At 49.0% G+C, this 21155-nt stretch overlaps 4 non-coding genes across 4 annotated transcripts; 1 reads left to right on the forward strand and 3 right to left on the reverse strand.

The window, feature by feature from the left end:
* The first annotated feature begins 6520 nt into the window (after positions 1–6520).
* LOC148663684 (5S ribosomal RNA) lies at positions 6521–6639 on the forward strand. The gene has a single exon (XR_015938079.1). It is a non-coding gene; the product is annotated as a 5S ribosomal RNA (ribosomal RNA).
* Positions 6640–13131: 6492 nt separating this feature from the next.
* trnap-agg (transfer RNA proline (anticodon AGG)) lies at positions 13132–13203 on the reverse strand. Its single transcript has one exon. It is a non-coding gene; the product is annotated as a tRNA-Pro (tRNA).
* A 2116-nt stretch (positions 13204–15319) lies between these two features.
* trnap-agg (transfer RNA proline (anticodon AGG)) lies at positions 15320–15391 on the reverse strand. The gene has a single exon. It is a non-coding gene; the product is annotated as a tRNA-Pro (tRNA).
* Positions 15392–17503: 2112 nt separating this feature from the next.
* trnap-agg (transfer RNA proline (anticodon AGG)) lies at positions 17504–17575 on the reverse strand. Its single transcript has one exon. It is a non-coding gene; the product is annotated as a tRNA-Pro (tRNA).
* Positions 17576–21155: the final 3580 nt, after the last annotated feature.

Genomic DNA, 21155 nt, shown 5'->3' on the forward strand with positions numbered 1-21155 from the left:
ATTATTATTGAGAGACAGGATCACTGTCTGTTCCGCAGGCTAAGACAGGAGATCACATGCTGTAATATTATTATTGAGAGACAAGCTCACTGTCTGTTCCTTAGGCTGGAACAGGAGATCACACACTGTACTTTTATTATTGAGAGACAGGCTCACTGTTCCTCAGGCTGGGACAGGAGATCAGACTGTATTATTAATATTGAGAGACAACCTCACTGTTCCTCAGGCTGGGACAGGAGATGACACACTGTATTATTATTATTATTGAGAGACAGGCTCACTGTTCCTCAGGCTGGGACAGGAAATCACACAGTGTATTATTATTATTGAGAGACAGGCTCACAGTCTGTTCCTCAGGCTGGGACAGGAAATCACACACTGTACTTTTATTATTGAGATACAGGCTCACTGCGTGTTCCTCAGGCTGAGACAGTAGATCACACTGTATTATAATTATTGAGAGGCTGACTCACTGTTTCCCAGGCTGGGACAGGAGATCACACACTGGATTATTATTATTGAGAGACAGGCTCACTGTCTGTTCCTCTGGCTGGGGCAGGGAATCACATACTGTATTATTAGTATTATTGAGAGACAGACTCGCTGTCTGCTCCTCAGGCTGGGACAGGAGATCACACACTGTTGTAGTGTGCTCTCACGAGGCACCAGTTCTGTAGGGGTTTGGGCATTTACTGGGACAATTATTCTTGTGGCAGTAAATCACAAAATTAATTCTTTTAATGGTCTTAGAATCCAACCATGCGATATAACTCAAACAACGCACACACAGGTACTAATACACGAGGATACATTTATTAAGATATAGAATATGCATGTAAACCTAACAGATCTTATCGTAAGGGTTATCAGAATACAAAAGATATAAATTCATTCAGTTACAAAGAGTTACACATATCAAGAGGACATAAGTTCGGTATATCATTCATTTAGAACTTTAGAAGTTTTCAACTTCTACATTAGATACTCAAAACAAGTACATAACCCTTAGGAATTAAATTGATATCAACTGGTTGGGAGCAGTAATGCAATGAAGTTGAATACTCACTGCCGCTGGGCATGTATTCTCACCGTTTCCATAGTGTAGCGGTTATCACGTTGGCCTCACACGCGAAAAATCCCCGGTTTGAAAGCAGACGGAAACAGCCTCGTTTCGCACGCTCCTGTACTTCATAGAGGTCTTGAGCGACTGGTCATTTGTTCCCAATGTATTTCCGGTGCCTTCATGCACTCTTGTACCAAACGCACGTTCCTTCTGTACGCGGAGCTGATCATTTGCAATTGGGCTGTGCCGACAGACCAGGACGAGCTCTGTCGGCTCAAAAGCAGCGCAGGACCTGCAAGAACAACAGAAAGATTAGCATCCAGCGGGGGCCTCTTAGTGAGCCCAAGAGCTCATCAAGAATCGGCTCCAGCAACAGGGCTGGGCGCATTGTTCCATTCTCCGCCCACTCTCGGTGTAAACAAGTCCCTCCTGGTCTCTGCTTGAAATGCACTTTCCTGCGTTTGCTTTGGTGTAACTGGCTTCCCCTGCATGGGCGAATGTGAAGAAGATCCTTAGTAAGTCATTGAAGAAAACCGAGAAGAGGTCGGAGTAGCCTCTGTCGTTCATCAACGATCCAGTCAGGCAGTACTCCTCTGTAAAGCGCCGTTCATTCACATCGATTGACTTTTTTTTGCCTTCATTCGTGCAAGTAGTAAAAGCAGACACCCCTTTAGGGAGCCTGTCAGCACCCGGAGTTTTCCCCTTCTGCAAGCTCTCCATAGCCTCTCAGCTCTTCTACTGTCAAATCCCCCTCAAGTACTTCCCTATCTTCTTCACTCAAAACGTTTTCTAGCTTTGAGGTAAAAAAATGAATTTCTTCATCCTTTACCTCTGTAGAGCTGTACAGTCTTGAGTAGAAGTGTCACGCCCTCTGCAGCCAGGCTAAATATTTCAGGGTCTTGCACTCTGTCCTCGCTCAGCACTGACGTTCGGATGTCCTGAGACCCGCCTAGCACCAGGGCGCCCCACGTCCGCTCCCTGAGGGCACAGGTTTCTATACGGCATTCCTGAACTCTTTGCACTAATGAGCCCGGGCCTTTTTCCCGTCTTGCCGCTACGCATATGGGTCTTTTTCCGCCCTCCTGCTCCCCACGGTTAGTCCCCTTGGACGTCCGTGACAAGAAGGCCTCGATGCAGGAGAGGATAGCACTCAGCTCTGTACTCTCTCTTCCCTCCTCATCAACTACACTTTCCATGACAGACTTGGAGCCTACCACTTTCCTGAAAAAGAAGCGAGTACACTTCTCATTTTCTTCCAAGAACTGCACTCAGCTTCTTAACAGCACTCCTCGACTACTTTCTTCCGCTATGCTCCGAACATCCTTTTTTAAAAGGGTGATATCCTCGAGCACATCGAAGCCACTGTCTCGTGTAGAGACGCTGCAGCTACCTCTGTTTCCTGGCTAGCACTCTTCTCCGTCTGGCAGCAGCCTTCCTTCCCTCAGCCATGAAAAAGGCCTTTGTCCTCACCTTCACCTCCTCCCACCATTCTCCTACTGACCTGTACAGACACTGCAAGGACAGCCACTGTGATAGTTTCTCCTTGTAGCGGGATACTACCCCCTCGTTCTCTAGCAGCTTTGTGTTGAGTTTCCAGAGGCCTGGGCCAAAGACAGTCCCGCCCTGGAGTTCCACTCTACACCCTAAAGCCTGATGATCTGAGAAGAAGACAGCCTGAAGAGTGACCCCAACAACTTTCACTCTCTCTGAGACAAAGCAATAGTCAATTCTGATTCCTCCCTGACCATGTATATCCTGCTGTTGTGGGATATATACATCTATATGTGTCTGAGAGTTTAAAGTCTTGAACTAAGTTTTGCAGGGCCAGTGAGCTGGAATCCAATTTTATTGGAGAGCTAGACTGCCTATCTGTGTGCTCTAAGAAACAATTAAAATCCCCTCCCACTATCACGTCTGTGCTACATAACAATAGGGGAGAGAGTGCTTTGAGTAGCTCCACCCTTCCTCCCACGTCAGTAGGACAATACACATTGATTAGATGCAGGTTAACGGTTCCCCATTCCACATCCACACACAGCAACCTGCCATCTATGACCCTCTGAATACTTTTCCATTTGAATGCCCATCCTTTGAAAAGAATGGCCACGCCAGAGGTTCTGTTGTTATTGTCCCCTGACCAATCAGAAGGCCCTTTATCCCACCTATCTTCAAAGCTTTTATACCTCTATTGATTGACTTCTTTTACTTTTTCTTCTTACCAATTTCCTGCCAGCCATCCTCTGAATGAGCCTTCATCAGGGTGGTAGCAGTAAAAGCGTTCACGGAGTCCATTTCAAGGAAGGGGGTAGAGGGAGGGGTGGAGGGGTTCCAGCTGTCCCCATCACCATGCTCTCCTTCCTCCTCGCTCTGGGAGCACTGAGGGGAAAGGGGTGCAGCCGATGCACCAGTCTCCTCTTCCCCCTCACCCACCAGCTGCTGCAGATCCTCCGTGATGGACTGGATGGAGGAGAGGAGGACATCTTTAGCACTTGCAGAGTCTGAGAAAAGCAGCTCCGCTGAATCCTGGGTATCCTCGCTGGACCCGCTCCACCGGGGGGCCCCACACTGGCCCTCGCTCTGAGGAGCAGGAGTGGGGGAGGGGTCCTCGCTGTTCTCGGGGGTTTTCAAACCCTCGTGCTTGTCTGGTGCAGTCTGCAGTTGTGGGGGCGTAGTGGATTTCTCTTCCACCGGCCCCAGAGCCACAGCAGGACTGATCCTGGCTGGAGGCTGAGAGTCTTTGTCCAACAAGGGTTCTTTGTTTGACTTGTTATTTGCTTTGGATTTTCGGGCCGGTTTGGCTGAAACAAGCACTGCCTCATCCTTTCTCATTTTGAGTTTATTGGCGTAGGCGTGAGGGCAGTTCTTAAAAACGTGTCCTTCCGAGCCACATAAATTGCAATTTGGCAGCATTGAACAGTCAGAGGCTAAATATCCCTGTTTGCCACAGGTCTTGCAGCATTTCACAGTGCAGGACAATGCCAGGTGTCCCACAGCACCACAGCGCTGACACACCTTTGGTTGTCCCACATAAAAAACATAGCCATTGCAGGTGCCCAGCCGGATTGTAGAGGGCAGGTGCCTTAAGCCTCCATTTACATTGTCCGGTAGCAAACGAACCTCGAATTTCCTTGCCTCCTGTTTTTATACTGTCAACATCTCTAACCTCAGTTCCATGGTGGACGGTGCAGTACTGGTTAAGCCAGGTTTGAATGTCCTCCGTCTTTGCCAGATTCGAGAACATAACAACATGCACTGTTTTCCTCTCTCTCTGTGTCAGAGGCTGCAAGTTGATCTTCTCAAGGGCAGGAACTTTCCCTCTTTTTGCCTCAAACACATCCACACATTGTTCAAACAGAGAATAGGTAGCAAAAACAACCTCAAATGCTTTCTGACCTGGGAGAGCGAAGATGAAATCCAAGTGCCGAGGTTCAAAGCCAAGTTCCTTCTGCAACAATTTTCTGCTGAACTGCATACGATCCATGAAGAGATCATCCAAAAGTTCAAAACGCACAGCATTCTTGCGGGATCCAAAATTTGCCATTTCGTAAACTGCAAAGCAAACACTGCTTCCACAAAACAAGAAAACAATCCAACTACTCCACCTACAGGCTGATCAAGGTATCTCCCCTGCCAGGTAAGTATGAGCTGTACAAGCGGCCCGCACCCACAGCACAAAGCGCGCAGCCTAGGCCAGCTCCTCGCCCCGCACGCCACCGCCTCCTGCTGGGCCCACTCTTTCGCACACTCACACGCCACACTAACACTCAAAAGGGTGGGCAAAACGAGAAAACGAGCGCGCCGTTTCCTACACATCTGCAGTCGCAAATGCGCATTCGCAGCATGTCCCAGGACGCAATTCGGCCTCATTTGCATAGCACCAGACCCGCAAATCGCTACGCAAGCTCGCGTCGTGCGCCTGCCACGCACCGAACAAACACCGGAGCCTTTTCGGCAATTTCCAAAAAACGGGCCTGCTCGCCTGCCCATAAGGCTCCGTCTCTTACCCGCTCTCCAGAGCCTGCTGCCTTCTGTGCTGTTCTCTCGGCACCACTGCAGCGCACACTACTCCTGCAGCGCAGGGAGAAAGTTTCCACGCTCCGCCGCAGGGAAGGCTCGCTCCATGCGCACACGTCCTTTCAATGCTAGTTCAACAAGTGCTCCGCATTAGCAGCATCGGGGCTCCAGCATGTCGCACCTCACCTCACCTCGCACAGCCCCCTCCTCGAATGTCTGGCGCTGGGCATGCCCCGCTCTCCTCCACCTTATCTTACCGCGTGTGACCACCGACAATGGCCACAATGCCGGGGAATGGCACCTGTAAAGTGTTAATTGGGGCACAGGAACAGCCCGTCTCGTCTCGGGGGTCGGCTTCAAAGACAATACAGCAAACACAGCGGGGCGGGGGAAGAAGACGACACGACACATGCAGGTAAATTCAGCTCCGGTGGGAACGAGTCATTTGTCGGTCTTTTCAAGTGCTGGGAGCCGAGTAATCCTTCGCTTGTATCGTTTCTCCCCGGTGACTAGATCTCACCCTGCGACTCTCGACTGGGCTCACCCACGGCAGCCCAGCAGGTGTGAGCCTAGCCGGCACCCGGATGGGAGATTCCCCCCGGAAAAGCTCAGGTTGCTGCTGCTCCTGCAAGAGGTGTGACTGGGACCAGTAGGGAGCGCTCACCCTGCGGTTTGTGTGGCTTTCTTATGCCCCAGCATCCTGATGGCGACACTCTGCTGCACAAACAGGCGCCGTCCTTCGGGGGAGGCGTAAAACCGAGGTCCCGACCCTCCTTGGCCATTAAGAAATCCCAGGGCGTCTCTCAAAAAGAGCCGCCGGGGGTGTCACTCTGGTGTTAGTGTTCCCCTTTACCAATCAGTCGGGGTCTCCTCCTAATCCCCGTCTCATATGTAACAATCAATGCCCCCCTGTCCCGCGATATTGTATTTGTCTCCTGGCCACTGGCTGGCGCCGTGAGATTTAGTACTCGCGCAAGAGAGCGCGAACGCGGTCCCCTGCCCCCCACAAAGTGTGTGCTCCAGGTTCCCTCTCGGGGCTCTGCAACACAGCGGAAAGGCAGCGAGAAGGAGCCTCTTGCTCTGACGCCGCAAGGCCACAAGAGGGCGGAGGCGCAGAGCGCCCGGCCGACATGTTGGACTGGTGTGCTTTATGTGCTGAAATAAACACGCGACAGCCCAGAAATGTTTTGAGTGCTGTGCACTGGAGGTTTTTGTCTTGTGAAGACTTGCCTTGTGCTCCTCCAAGCAGTTTGTTTGTTCTCCTCCAGTGCGGGACAAGCCAACACAAGGGAGCACATTCGCCAACATCCAGGTACGCAATGTGATTTGGAAAGCAGCTCCTTTCCAAAGAGTTGCACACAAACGATCCTTCAGTCCCGCTCGGGGGGCACGGAGCCCCAGCCACACACAGCTTCAAGTAGCGAGTCAGGCGCCATAGCTTTCGCTTGTGGCCACACCACCCTGAATGTGCCCGATCTCGTCTGATCTCTGAAGCTAAACAGGGATGGGCCTGGTTAGTACTTGGATGGGAGACCGCCTGGGAATACCAGGTGCTGTAAGCTTTTAAGCGCAGGAGGCGCCCTATCCCCGCTCGCTCGCTCATTCCCCTGTTCACACGTGCAGTGCGGCTTGTCCGTCTGTTTATTTGTCAGCTTTGGCGAGACACGGGTGCTTGTGTATTAGCGTGAGCGTTTTTTATTCTGATCATGAACAGTTTTACAAGTCCGCAAAGGATCGAGGAAAGGTTTATCGCCAGCTGAAAAGAGACACAGCGCTTCGGCTGTGGAGACTTGTTCGGCTGGCGTTCGGGGAGTCGCGTTTTTCAGAATTGTATTGAGATCGTTTTCCACAGAGCTCAGATGTCAAAGCACAGCAGCAGCTCTCCACAGCGATCCTCTATAGCGCCCTTTCTCCCGCAGCTCCGTCCTCATTGGAAGGAAGCAAGAGTGAAAGGCTGAAGTGAAATAGAGCGGGGACGAAGGCAGTGAAGAGAGAGAACGTGGGAAGAAGAGAAAAACGCAAGGGAAAAAAAGCAGCGTTGTAAAAGAGGTGACGGAGCTGTCCTCTCTATAAGAAGGAGAAGAAGAAGAGGATTTGTTTGTCTTTAGTAAGACTTTGTTTTTTGTGAATTTTTGTGTTTTTTTGGTGTTTTTTGTTGATTTTTGAAGCCCTCCCCTTCAGCCTAGCTCTGTTTGGGGAGGGGAGAGACTTTTGTTTTGTTTTTGTTGCTTGCTGAGTCCTGTTTGTGTTTTAATGGAAGGAAAAAACATGGAGGCAGAGAATGTTATTGTAGTGGAGGAGGAGAGGTTTGTAGGAAAGAGAAGGATGAGGAATTCGGACCAACCCCCCCCGGCAGGTTTTTGCAAGGGCGCATACTGTTGTGGTGGATGTGAGCGGCGTGGAGAAACCGTCTGCGGGTGCTATTATCGCAGCTGTGCACGGCGTCTGTGGGGAGGGCTCTCTTTTTGCCTGCCACCCCCGGACGCCAAAAGAGTTTGAACTGACTCTGGACTCAAAGGAACATGCAGACGCGGTGGCTGTGGGGCTGGATGTGCAGAGCACACCCTGCTACTGACGCTGGCTGGAGCGGAAGGAGGTAGTGGTTCCTTCCTCCACCTCCCGGCATATATCTCAGATTAGACTATCAAGGAGAAGCTGAGTAGCTGGGGGGTGAGAGTGATTTCGGACATCAGGATGCGCCACTACCCTGGGACCACCATTGCTGATGGCATGAGGTTTGTTCGGATTCGCTTTCCCGAGCATGTACAGATGCAGCCATTCAAAATGGGTGAGGTATTTCGCGGCATACCCCGGTGGGCGTGTCGCGGTATCACGCGGTATCACGCAGTTCACGTGTGTCACGTGACTAACTATCCGGCGTCGCCTTGTAAAACCGCCAGGGGGAGCTTAACCTCTCATGTACAGCATTTGAGCCTTTAATTTTGAACTGTGTATTACAGCATGTTAATCATCAGTCATTAAAATGTTGGTATATTTTATGAAAGCAAGATTGCTCAGTTGGACAAAAGTACACAACCTACCTTTATCAGAAATATTTATGCATCAAAGCCTTTACTGACGATATTACTAATAGTATTAATAATGGATGACTTTGGACAAGCTGTATACTCAAAGTATAATTTCTTTAGCACATTTGTACAAGCACTTGGAATCTGTCCAAGCCATACTTTGTCAGGCATTTTGTTTTACTTCAACGGGCATAAAAACTTCCTTGCTTTTAACAGGGCGTTTCATAATTTCTAACTACGAAAATGATTTTAAATGCGACACCTATCATGAAAAGAAAAAAATACACACCAGTATTCCATTTCTCCCTAAACATTGTAAGCTTCGAAGTCTTTAACTAACGTGATACCGGAGTCAACAAGCATACTTTTAGAATTTGATTAAAAGGGAATATAATATGGAATCGCGTATCTCAAGAATTTAATAACGGTATGATTATATCCGTGTACTGCGGCAGAGCTGTGTAGGGCTGTTTCGCCTGCCTGTTCATGCGAGCTGTCTTGTAGCCTACTGGTCTAGGTGTGTGACTACCAGCTAGCAGTTTGTGTGTTCGAATCCAGCTGGTGCTGGACCTTCCAGTTTTATTTATTTATTTTTTAATCGCGTAACATAAACATATTACCGTATGCAAACTGTACTGTATACAATATGTATATGTATATTTAATGTCTTAACTGTGCCCGTTTAAGTATTGGATATTCATATCTAATTTTACCACTGAAGGGAAATCTTAACATAAACATACAGTATATGGCTGGTCTCGGTACTTTAAAGAAAAAAATACACACCAGTATTCCATTTCTCCCTAAACATTGTAAGCTTCGAAGTCTTTAACTAACGTGATACCGGAGTCAACAAGCATACTTTTAGAATTTGATTAAAAGGGAATATAATATGGAATCGCGTATCTCAAGAAATTAATAACGATATAATTATATTCATGTTGCAAAAGAACTGCAACGGACATAAAAACTCCCTTGCATGGTTTCATTACGACCAGAATCGGTCTTGAGATATTTTTAACTTGATTTACAGTTTTTGAGAGGTATGTCTTAACACCGATACTACAGTGCTTAAGTACTGCTCACGTTTATGTTTCTAGGTTTATATTATGCATTTCATACGGTCAAATTACTTTTGAGCAACTAATAAGAAGCGCGAAACGCTATGCGTTTTACTTTCGTTTTGTGCTGGAACCCGTGGATTGATTAGAGATATCAAGTACATACAAGTCATTTTTTAAATGTTGTAGTTCGTCTTGAAAAAATGTTACGAGTACATCATCTATCAACAATCACACAGGTTCTGTTTCCATATTGCGGATTTTGGTTAGGTATTATCAAATCCGGTGGCGCTGTTAGTTTACTGAGTCCCATGTCACATGGTCTGTGATTGAAACCTGTAAAACTGGTTTAATTCATCACAGCCAGCACTCTTCAGGTGTGAGGGTCAAGGGGACAAGGGGATCGTGAGCTGTGTCTAGGTGAATGGTTCCCTCACGAGCTTCTTTCCAGTGACCTTGCCTGGGGGCACCGCCACCTCGTTGATCTACCAATATGCTGACGACACCAGACTGACGTTGGCGGAGATCTCGGCCATTTTAGAGGTGGTGCAGGCCTACTGCGCTGCCTCGGGCGCCAAGGTAAACTTGGAGAAGTCTGAGGTCATGCCGGTGGGGAGGGCAGACCTTGCCCCGCTCTTCGGCTACCCTTTCAGGGTTGAGACGGGTCACCTGAAGGTCCTTGGCGTCTACATTAACGCTGATGAGCAGGCCACTGGGCTTCTCCTGTGGAAGGAGAAGCTCATTAAGATGAGGGCCAATTAAATCGGTGGAGACACAGGTCCCTGACCCTAAAGGGAAGGGTCCTGCTCGTTAACACACTGTGCCTGTCCCTCTTGTGGTACCCATTGTCTGTGATGCCTCTTCCTGAACGGGTAGAGAATGAGATTAGGCAACTGGTGGTTGGATTCGTGTGGGAGGGGAAGCCTCCGCGGGTCACTCATGACATCCTTATTGGGGAAATCTCCAGGGGTGGGCTGAAGCTGTGTGATGTAGGCCTGAAGCTGAAAAGCTTTAGGCTGAAAGTAGTGAAGAAGTTCCTTGACCTGGATAATGTCAGCATTTGGAAGATTGGTATGGCAAGCTACCTCGAGACTTGCGGGGGCTTGGGGCAGGAGACCCTCCTGGTGAGGCTCACTCCGGGGTTGATAAAACATCTGCCCTCCTTTTACAGGGAGGTCCTGCTGGCGAGGGGGTTGTTCATGTCCCAGCATGTCTCCTACACGTCGGAGACCCGGGCCCAGCTTCTGGAAAAGCCTCTGTTCCTCAACCCCCTGCTGGTGTCTCGATGGAACAGGCAGCTCTACGGGGCTGGCATATCCAAGGTCAAGGATCTTCTTTATGAAGTAAAGGACGGATTTCTGCCCACCCAGGCTATTGTCGACGCTGTGCGAGAGGTCGACGACGAGCTGCCTGTCAGTAAGATCCGTCAGGATTACGAGCAGCTCAAACTCGGTCTCCCGGACAGTTGGCTGGAGAAGCTCCATCTACAAGACGGGGCAGCAGGCCCGGCCTGGCTGGAGCTGAGGGCGAAGTGGGGGGACCGTGGGGTGGACCTCCTGGGGTGCACCACCAGCATGTTCTACAGGCTGATGATGGCGAAACGCTTCAGAGTGCCGGTCTCAGAGGTGTTCTGGGGTAAGATCTTCCCCCAGCTCGAGCCAGGGCGTACTTGATGGTTCTGCTGGATGGCCTGTTTCGCTCTGTTCGAGGAGCTGTTCTTGACGGGGTGCCCTAGAAAGAGCTGTTCCTCTTTGGGTACCGCGGGTCTGAGGGGGGGGGTTAACGCCATTTTAGTGAACCTCCTCCTCAGCCTAACGAGGACAGCTGTCTGGGAGAGGAGGAACCTCATGATGTACAATGGCCTGAAGCCAGACCTTGTCAGGCTGTACATTGCCAGGGTGAAGGACTGCTTCTCTCTCAGCCTGGACTACTGCAGGGCTGAAAGGCGGATGGCCGACTTTCGCAGGATCTTCTTAAACAATAACATCTTTGTGGACCTGCGGGAGGAAGGCTTGTACTTCCAGTTCTGAGATGGGGGTGTCTTTGAACAAAAGACACACACGGCTCCACCCTTTTCCACCCCTGAATAGAATTGGACAGTTGAATAGCATTTAATTCACATCGAATAGCATTGGTCCCTGAATAGCATTGGTGAAGCTCAGCAGTGGGCCACTGGGCACAATTTCCCACCGTTTCCATAGTGTAGTGGTTATCACGTTAGCCTCACACGTGCAATGTCCCCAGTTCAAAACAGAGCAGCTTTTTTTGTTGCCACGCACACTGTTTGGGGATTCGCCTATGCGCTGTGATCGAACAGACCCACTCACCTCTTAGTGTGGCGGGATCTGCACAGTGCATGTCGCAGCGCTTTCTGCTTTCACTTCAATGTGCTTCCTGATGTCGAGTCGTGTGCTGTGCAGAGGCTCTGAAAGCGAGAGCAATGAAAAGGTGCACAGTGCTGTGAAAGAAAACACAGAGAAGTGAAAGGCAGTCCTTTCTCTAAGACCGGGGTAAAGTTAGCTTGAAGTTCGAAAACGATTTTGGCACGCCTGTAGTGCTTTCGCGAAATCTCTTAGAGTTACAAAAACACTTGCTTTGTGTATAAAATGCATTGTGAATGCTTTCTCAGCCTTCACTTTGTCATTTTTATGACTTTTTTTTACCACGCTCAAATATTGTTTTGTCCATATCTTCACAATGGAAGCACAGAACGTCTTCAAACCAAATGCATTTAAAAGACCACAACTTCTGGAAATTTCCACATTCTCTACATCAAACTTTCAGTGAGCTAATTTCGTTTTTCATTGATGCATAATTATGCACTAACTGGAACCCGGGGGACCGCTGTGTGCACATGTTCACAATGCGAGAAATACTGTTCAATACGGCTTCATGCGAAAAACCCGTATATTACCTTAGGAAGCAGAACAGTGCAGTCTCCAATTACCCAGACTGTAAGATGACAAGATGAGTTGATGGAAAGAGCACAAAAGTTCAGCTCGTACAATAGGCAACGAAGGTCCCAGCGTCGTCATCGCACTTGAAAGGACTGCCTTGCAGACCAAGGGCAGTGGGCGGTGCCCGGTAAGAGGGGCAGAGGCGGTAAGACATGATGCCGAGAAGCATGAAGCGAGGAGGATGAGCTCAAATGGTAGAGCGCTCGCTTAGCATGCCAGAGGTAGCGGGATTGATGCCCGCATCCTCCAGGTCTGAGTTTAGAGCTCCAGGAGCCTGGTGCTCTCATTTAGCCTCTGTGACTTCTGACAGGTGCTCCTCCGTTGCGGAGAGAATGTCCTTCAATTGTCAAGCGTTGAAGGGCCACACCTCCATCCCAACCTCAGTCTGCAATGAGTGCGTCTCCGGAATTTTCTCGTCCAATTTGTCAGCTTAGCAAGTGAAAAGTATATCCGAGTGAAAACAGTGCTGATAATACTCTCAGGAATTGTTAGAAGACGTGCTTTTGATCATCGATTGCTTAACAATCACATTCGTTCGACTTGAGCAATCAAGCTCGTAGTTTTCCTTCAAATCTTGAAAGCTCTCAGTGAGAACATCATAGGCTGCAGGACGCCCCGTAACTTGATTACTTCAACAGAAAGAAGAGCAGACAGCTCCACAAATATGCGAGGCGCAGAGAGCGCAAGGCAAGCCGCACACGTTTCGGTGGCTGAGAGAGGGCAGTTTTTGCTTCTGCATTTCCCAAGTAAGGACGCATGACAACAAGCGATCGCGGTGCTCATCTACGACATAGTGGTGATGAGTTTTCAGTACGTGTTCTTTTGAACGAGCAATGAGGTTGCCGCCTCGGACAGCTGACTGCACGCTCTCATTGTGCCACGTGATGAGAATTCACCAGGCTCGTTCAGTCATTAGTCACATTCCATCGTTTGCCATAAGCAGATGCTGCGAAGTGATGTGGATATCAGTTCCCAGTCTTGTGGAAGAGGAGGAAAAGAGCACACAAGGGCTCGTCCGGGAGTTGAACCCGGGACCTCTCGCACCCTAAGCGAGAATCATACCACTAGACCAACGAGCCACAGCAGCACTTTCCATTTCAATCTGTCGCGAGCTTGAGGATGGGGGAGAGGCGTCATTCGCTCGTCCAGTCAGACCTTCATCAATAAGTCAAGAAAGCCGCAATTACACGACTGCCTTGTAGACGAAGGGCAGTGAACTGTGCCCGGTAAGAGGGGAACAAGCGGCACTAGGTGACGCCGAGGCATAAGCCCCAGCGAGGGGGGTTGGTTTGTATGGTACAGCGTTTGCTTTGCATGTGGGAGGTAGCAGGATCAATTCCCGCATCCTCCAGGTGTGTGCTTAGAGCTTGATGTGCCGAAAGGTGTCCTTTAGCCTGTGGTCACGCCTTGCAGGGAGAGCATCGTGCAGCTGTCAAGCGTTTCGCAGCCACGCCCCCTTTTCATCTTCTCTCTGGCTTAAGCGTCTCCGCCACTCTCTCTTGACATTTCATGTCAGCTTGTCAGAAGTCCGAGTGACATTTTTAATGGCTGAGTGAGGGCACGATGCTGAAGCAGAGAGGCCACTTCAGCCACAGAGACTTGTGCTAGGTGAGATCTGAAAGACGGACTCACAACAGAAACAGACCAAAAATGTATGGGTGAGATCAAAAGGCAAATGCAACATTCAGCAGAGGGCGTCTAAAGAATAGGGAACGGGCGACTGAAATCCATGTGAGGCAAACTTTCCGGAGTGTGTCCTGCATCTGGGTTTGTTGGCGTAATTGGTAGTGCGTCAGTCTCGTCATCTGAAGGGCCTGAGTTTGATCCTCACACGGGGCAGGGCTGCTTCCTCTCTTGCTCTTTTCAAACACTTGCGGCAACTGTTCGCTCATAACCACGTCTGGAATGCTTGACCTTTACACGGGCGAGAAGCAACGCCGCATCCCTTTTCTAAAGAACATTCACATTCAGAAATAAGTCAAGAAATTTGCCATTATTTTCGCTCGCACTGCTGTCAGCCTGCCCATGTTGACCAAAGAAAGATTCACTCGGCGTCAACATGACAGAACAGCGATCACTTGAAAACAATGTTCCACACTCCGTAAGCAAGAACTTCAGTGTTTGCAGTCACCCGATATGCCGATAGTCAAAGGAGCGCAAAACACGAAGCGTCAAAAGACAAGATGAGTTGATGGAAAGAGCGTTGAATTGATGAGCACAAAAGTTCAGCTCGTACAATAGGCAACGAAGGTCCCAGCGTCGTCATCGCACTTGAAAGGACTGCCTTGCAGACCAAGGGCAGTGGGCGGTGCCCGGTAAGAGGGGCAGAGGCGGTAAGACATGATGCCGAGAAGCATGAAGCGAGGAGGATGAGCTCAAATGGTAGAGCGCTTGCTTAGCATGCCAGAGGTAGCGGGATTGATGCCCGCATCCTCCAGGTCTGAGTTTAGAGCTCCAGGAGCCTGGTGCTCTCATTTAGCCTCTGTGACTTCTGACAGGTGCTCCTCCGTTGCGGAGAGAATGTCCTTCAATTGTCAAGCGTTGAAGGGCCACACCTCCTTCCCAACCTCAGTCTGCACTGAGTGCGTCTCCGGCATTTTCTCGTCCAATTTGTCAGCTTAGCAAGTGAAAAGTATATCCGAGTGAAAACAGTGCTGATAATACTCTCAGGAATTGTTAGAAGATGTGCTTTTGATCATCGATTGCTTAAAAATCACATTCGTTCGACTTGAGCAATCAAGCTCGTAGTTTTCCTTCAAATCTTGAAAGCTCTCAGTGAGAACATCATAGGCTGCAGGACGCCCCGTAACTTGATTACTTCAACAGAAAGAAGAGCAGACAGCTCCACAAATATGCGAGGCGCAGAGAGCGCAAGGCGAGCCGCACACGTTTCGGTGGCTGAGAGAGGGCAGTTTTTGCTTCTGCATTTCCCAAGTAAGGACGCATGACAACAAGCGATCGCGGTGCTCATCTACGACATAGTGGTGATGAGTTTTCAGTACGTGTTCTTTTGAACGAGCAATGAGGTTGCCGCCTCGGACAGCTGACTGCACGCTCTCATTGTGCCACGTGATGAGAATTCACCAGGCTCGTTCAGTCATTAGTCACATTCCATCGTTTGCCATAAGCAGACGCTGCGAAGTGATGTGGATATCAGTTCCCAGTCTTGTGGAAGAGGAGGGAAAGAGCACACAAGGGCTCGTCCGGGAGTTGAACCCGGGACCTCTCGCACCCTAAGCGAGAATCATACCACTAGACCAACGAGCCACAGCAGCACTTTCCATTTCAATCTGTCGCGAGCTTGAGGATGGGGGAGAGGCGTCATTCGCTCCTCCAGTCAGACCTTCATCAATAAGTCAAGAAAGCCGCAATTACACGACTGCCTTGTAGACGAAGGGCAGTGAACTGTGCCCGGTAAGAGGGGAACAAGCGGCACTAGGTGACGCCGAGGCATAAGCCCCAGCGAGGGGGGTTGGTTTGTATGGTACAGCGTTTGCTTTGCATGTGGGAGGTAGCAGGATCAATTCCCGCATCCTCCAGGTGTGTGCTTAGAGCTTGATGTGCCAAAAGGTGTCCTTTAGCCTGTGGTCACGCCTTGCAGGGAGAGCATCGTGCAGCTGTCAAGCGTTTCGCAGCCACGCCCCCTTTTCATCTTCTCTCTGGCTTAAGCGTCTCCGCCACTCTCTCTTGACATTTCATGTCAGCTTGTCAGAAGTCCGAGTGAAATTTTAATGGCTGAGTGAGGGCACGATGCTGAAGCAGAGAGGCCACTTCAGCCAGAGAGACTTGTGCTAGGTGAGATCTGAAAGACGGACTCACAACAGAAACAGACCAAAAATGTATGGGTGAGATCAAAAGGCAAATGCAACATTCAGCAGAGGGCGTCTAAAGATTAGGGAACGGGCGACTGAAATCCATGTGAGGCAAACTTTCCGGTGTGTCCTGTAGCTGGGTTTGTTGGCGTAATTGGTAGTGCGTCAGTCTCGTCATCTGAAGGGCCTGAGATTGATCCTCACACGGGGCAGGGCTGCTTCCTCTCTTGCTCTTTTCAAACACTTGCGGCAACTGTTCGCTCATAACCACGTCTGGAATGCGTGACCTTTACACGGGCGAGAAGCAACGCCGCATCCCTTTTCTAAAGAACATTCACATTCAGAAATAAGTCAAGAAATTTGCCATTACTTTCGCTCGCACTGCTGTCAGCCTGCCCATGTTGCCAAAGAAAGATTCACTCGGCGTCAACATGACAGAACAGCGATCACTTGAAAACAATGTTCCACACTCCGTAAGCAAGAACTTCAGTGTTTGCAGTCACCCGATATGCCGATAGTCAAAGGAGCGCAAAACACGAAGCGTCAAAAGACAAGATGAGTTGATGGAAAGAGCGTTGAATTGATGAGCACAAAAGTTCAGCTCGTACAATAGGCAACGAAGGTCCCAGCGTCGTCATCGCACTTGAAAGGACTGCCTTGCAGACCAAGGGCAGTGGGCGGTGCCCGGTAAGAGGGGCAGAGGCGGTAAGACATGATGCCGAGAAGCATGAATTGAGGGGGATGAGCTCAAATGGTAGAGCGCTCGCTTAGCATGCGAGAGATAGCGGGATTGATGCCCGCATCCTCCAGGTCTGAGTTTAGAGCTCCAGGAGCCTGGTGCTCTCATTTAGCCTCTGTGACTTCTGACAGGTGCTCCTCCGTTGCGGAGAGAATGTCCTTCAATTGTCAAGCGTTGAAGGGCCACACCTCCTTCCCAACCTCAGTCTGCACTGAGTGCGTCTCCGGCATTTTCTCGTCCAATTTGTCAGCTTAGCAAGTGAAAAGTATATCCGAGTGAAAACAGTGCTGATAATACTCTCAGGAATTGTTAGAAGACGTGCTTTTGATCATCGATTGCTTAACAATCACATTCGTTCGACTTGAGCAATCAAGCTCGTAGTTTTCCTTCAAATCTTGAAAGCTCTCAGTGAGAACATCATAGGCTGCAGGACGCCCCGTAACTTGATTACTTCAACAGAAAGAAGAGCAGACAGCTCCACAAATATGCGAGGCGCAGAGAGCGCAAGGCGAGCCGCACACGTTTCGGTGGCTGAGAGAGGGCAGTTTTTGCTTCTGCATTTCCCAAGTAAGGACGCATGACAACAAGCGATCGCGGTGCTCATCTACGACATAGTGGTGATGAGTTTTCAGTACGTGTTCTTTTGAACGAGCAATGAGGTTGCCGCCTCGGACAGCTGACTGCACGCTCTCATTGTGCCACGTGATGAGAATTCACCAGGCTCGTTCAGTCATTAGTCACATTCCATCGTTTGCCATAAGCAGACGCTGCGAAGTGATGTGGATATCAGTTCCCAGTCTTGTGGAAGAGGAGGAAAAGAGCACACAAGGGCTCGCCCGGGAGTTGAACCCGGGACCTCTCGCACCCTAAGCGAGAATCATACCACTAGACCAACGAGCCACAGCAGCACTTTCCATTTCAATCTGTCGCGAGCTTGAGGATGGGGGAGAGGCGTCATTCGCTCGTCCAGTCAGACCTTCATCAATAAGTCAAGAAAGCCGCAATTACACGACTGCCTTGTAGACGAAGGGCAGTGAACTGTGCCCGGTAAGAGGGGAACAAGCGGCACTAGGTGACGCCGAGGCATAAGCCCCAGCGAGGGGGGTTGGTTTGTATGGTACAGCGCTTGCTTTGCATGTGGGAGGTAGCAGGATCAATTCTCGCATCCTCCAGGTGTGTGCTTAGAGCTTGATGTGCCAAAAGGTGTCCTTTAGCCTGTGGTCACGCCTTGCATGGAGAGCATCGTGCAGCTGTCAAGCGTTTCGCAGCCACGCCCCCTTTTCATCTTCTCTCTGGCTTAAGCGTCTCCGCCACTCTCTCTTGACATTTCATGTCAGCTTGTCAGAAGTCCGAGTGACATTTTTAGTGGCTGAGTGAGGGCACGATGCTGAAGCAGAGAGGCCACTTCAGCCAGAGAGACTTGTGCTAGGTGAGATCTGAAAGACGGACTCACAACAGAAACAGACCAAAAATGTATGGGTGAGATCAAAAGGCAAATGCAACATTCAGCAGAGGGCGTCTAAAGATTAGGGAACGGGCGACTGAAATCCATGTGAGGCAAACTTTCCGGTGTGTGTCCTGCAGCTGGGTTTGTTGGTGTAATTGGTAGTGCGTCAGTCTCGTCATCTGAAGGGCCTGAGTTTGATCCTCACACGGGGCAGGGCTGCTTCCTCTCTTGCTCTTTTCAAACACTTGCGGCAACTGTTCGCTCATAACCACGTCTGGAATGCGTGACCTTTACACGGGCGAGAAGCAACGCCGCATCCCTTTTCTAAAGAACATTCACATTCAGAAATAAGTCAAGAAATTTGCCATTACTTTCGCTCGCACTGCTGTCAGCCTGCCCATGTTGCCAAAGAATGATTCACTCGGCGTCAACATGACAGAACAGCGATCACTTGAAAACAATGTTCCACACTCCGTAAGCAAGAACTTCAGTGTTTGCAGTCACCCGATATGCCGATAGTCAAAGGAGCGCAAAACACGAAGCGTCAAAAGACAAGATGAGTTGATGGAAAGAGCGTTGAATTGATGAGCACAAAAGTTCAGCTCGTACAAAAGGCAACGAAGGTCTAGGCGTTGTCATCGCATTTGAAAGGACTGCCTTGCAGACTAAGGGCAGTGGGAGGTTGCTGTTTTGAGACGGAGGCATTGGGATGGTGGGCCGAGATCTATTCTTCTTAAAGAATTCTTCATCGTGAAAGATCGGTCCACAGGTCATCCAACGAACTCAGGGAATCATGTGCTACTGAAGGGAGTGAAGTGCTGAAACACATGACATGCCCCCTTGATCTCACATGCACAATTCTGCTGCAATATACACAGCTACCGTCCACACCAGGCAGTGGGGCTTCAGCAGAATCTGCTACGCCACCTGTAATTACATATCCAGCTGCACACATATACATGGCCCTTCTGTCCTTTTCAGGATCTCAAAAAAAAGCATAGCGTGGTTTTCCTGCCACATGATTGACCTCATCTCCCTCAGAATGTGCCCCGCCACATTCATTGCTGAAGCAGAACGGAGGCTAACGGACATGTCAGAACAGTGAGGTTCAACGATCTCTCCAAAATATTGTGGTTGTAGTGGAAGAGATATGTTTTAAATTGTACCTTGGTATTTCAAACTCTCTCTAGAATGTTATCCATTTCTATTTTATTTTGACAGGAACTGTTAAAAGGCTAATGACACTAGATGAAAAGAGAAGAAAGAAAACACAACGTTTCAGCTGTGGAGCCTTCTTCAGGTGTGAGGGCTCCACGGCTGAAATGTTGTGTTTTCTTTCTTTTCTTTTAAGCATGGAATAGACCTATTACTTGTTCCTTTGCAGCCTACACATGGTGATGCAGCTCCCCACCTGAACTGCTAATGATACTAGATGCCTGGTAGTTTGTGGTACTTGGTTATTGTCTTATGTTTGCTCAAACTGCATATGTGTTGTAGCAGCGAGGCTTATTAATAAGAAAGAATTAAGTGTTCTGAGCCTTCCCAAATGAGGCCCCATCTCTGTTCATCTCTGTGGTGCAGCCACAGAGAAACTATTCATGCAGGCTGATTTAAGGTTTCCTTTGATAAGGGACAGCTCCCAAAGGGGGATGCACTTAGCTAAGCCTGGCTATCATGATCAATGGTCATCCATTGGCACCTATCTGTCTAGGGAGTGCCAGATGGACATCTGGACTGCATTCCTAGGTGTCAGGAGTAAATGACTCATATCTCACCTTGATCAACCAATCAGGGACTGGTAGGGCCAAGTAACCCACGTGGGACTCTGATGCCCATGGAACTTTCACCAATCAACGAGCTGAAGTTCCTCCAGGTAAAAATAAGAAACACAGAGAGCCTGTAGTAAGATTCAGGAGAATTCTGTGGACTTTTCTAAAGGGAATTCAAAGGAGAATTCCAGGGCAGGACAGCCCAGGAGCAGAAGGCTCCCAAGGGCAGGACATTCTCGCAGAGCGCCTCCTGACCATCCTGAGACTCAGCCCAGACAACCACGGAACGGCCAGTGTGTCCGAGTGCCAGAACTTTCCTTTGTTCTAAGAGTCTAGAGCGGAGGTTGCCAGAGAGTAACCAGAGGATCCACCCGAGGTTAGCACCAGTAGCAGGCCTCGTGAACAGGTTGGAACTGTGGACAGCTGAATCACTATTCAGAACTAGCGCTTCATCAGGAACGAACTGGTCTTCTTCCTGACTTGCTGGGACCCACAGTCATCTTTTCTCCTGTCCACAAACTTTGCTAGTTAAAGCCAACACTAACTAGCCGGTCAGTGAGCATCAGCAGCGCACCGCCGCAAGCCGCACAGCACAGCCTGGCACCGAGCCAGAGAGCGCGGATTGGACAGCAACAGCCTGCAACTGTTTCTTTGAGTCCGCAGGATATCTGAATCCCCAGAGATTGGATGAGTATTCAACTTCACTGCATTACTGCTCGAGAATTCAATTGTTATCCCAACCAGTTGATATCAATTTAATTCCTAAGAGTTATGTACTTGTTTTGAGTATCTAATGTAGAAGTTATAACCAAGTTCATTTACGAAACGGTCTAAATGAATGATATATTGAACGTATGTCCTTTTGATATGTGTAACACTTTGTAACTGATTGAATATATACCTTTTGTATTCTGATAACCCTCTCGATAAGATCTGTTAGGTTTATATGCATATTCTATGTATTAATAAATGTATCCTTGTGTATTAGTACCTGTGTGTGTGCGTTGTTTGAGTTATGTCGCATGGTTGGATTCTAAAGCCATCAAAAGAATCAATTTTGTGATTTACTGCTACAATTAATAATTGTCCCAGTAAATGCCCAAACCCTACAGAACTGGTGCCTTCAGAAAGCACACTACAGTGTGATTGCATATTTTTGTGTATTTTCATATGTCAATATTTAATTCACTCACATTCCTGTATGCTTGGAAGGAAGGCAGATTGGATTTGGCACAGGATGCCTGCTCATATATGTTGATCTTTG

This window comes from Lepisosteus platostomus, chromosome 5 (genome assembly GCF_059453375.1).
Source record: "Lepisosteus platostomus isolate fLepPlt1 chromosome 5, fLepPlt1.hap1, whole genome shotgun sequence".
NCBI lineage: Eukaryota > Metazoa > Chordata > Actinopteri > Semionotiformes > Lepisosteidae > Lepisosteus > Lepisosteus platostomus.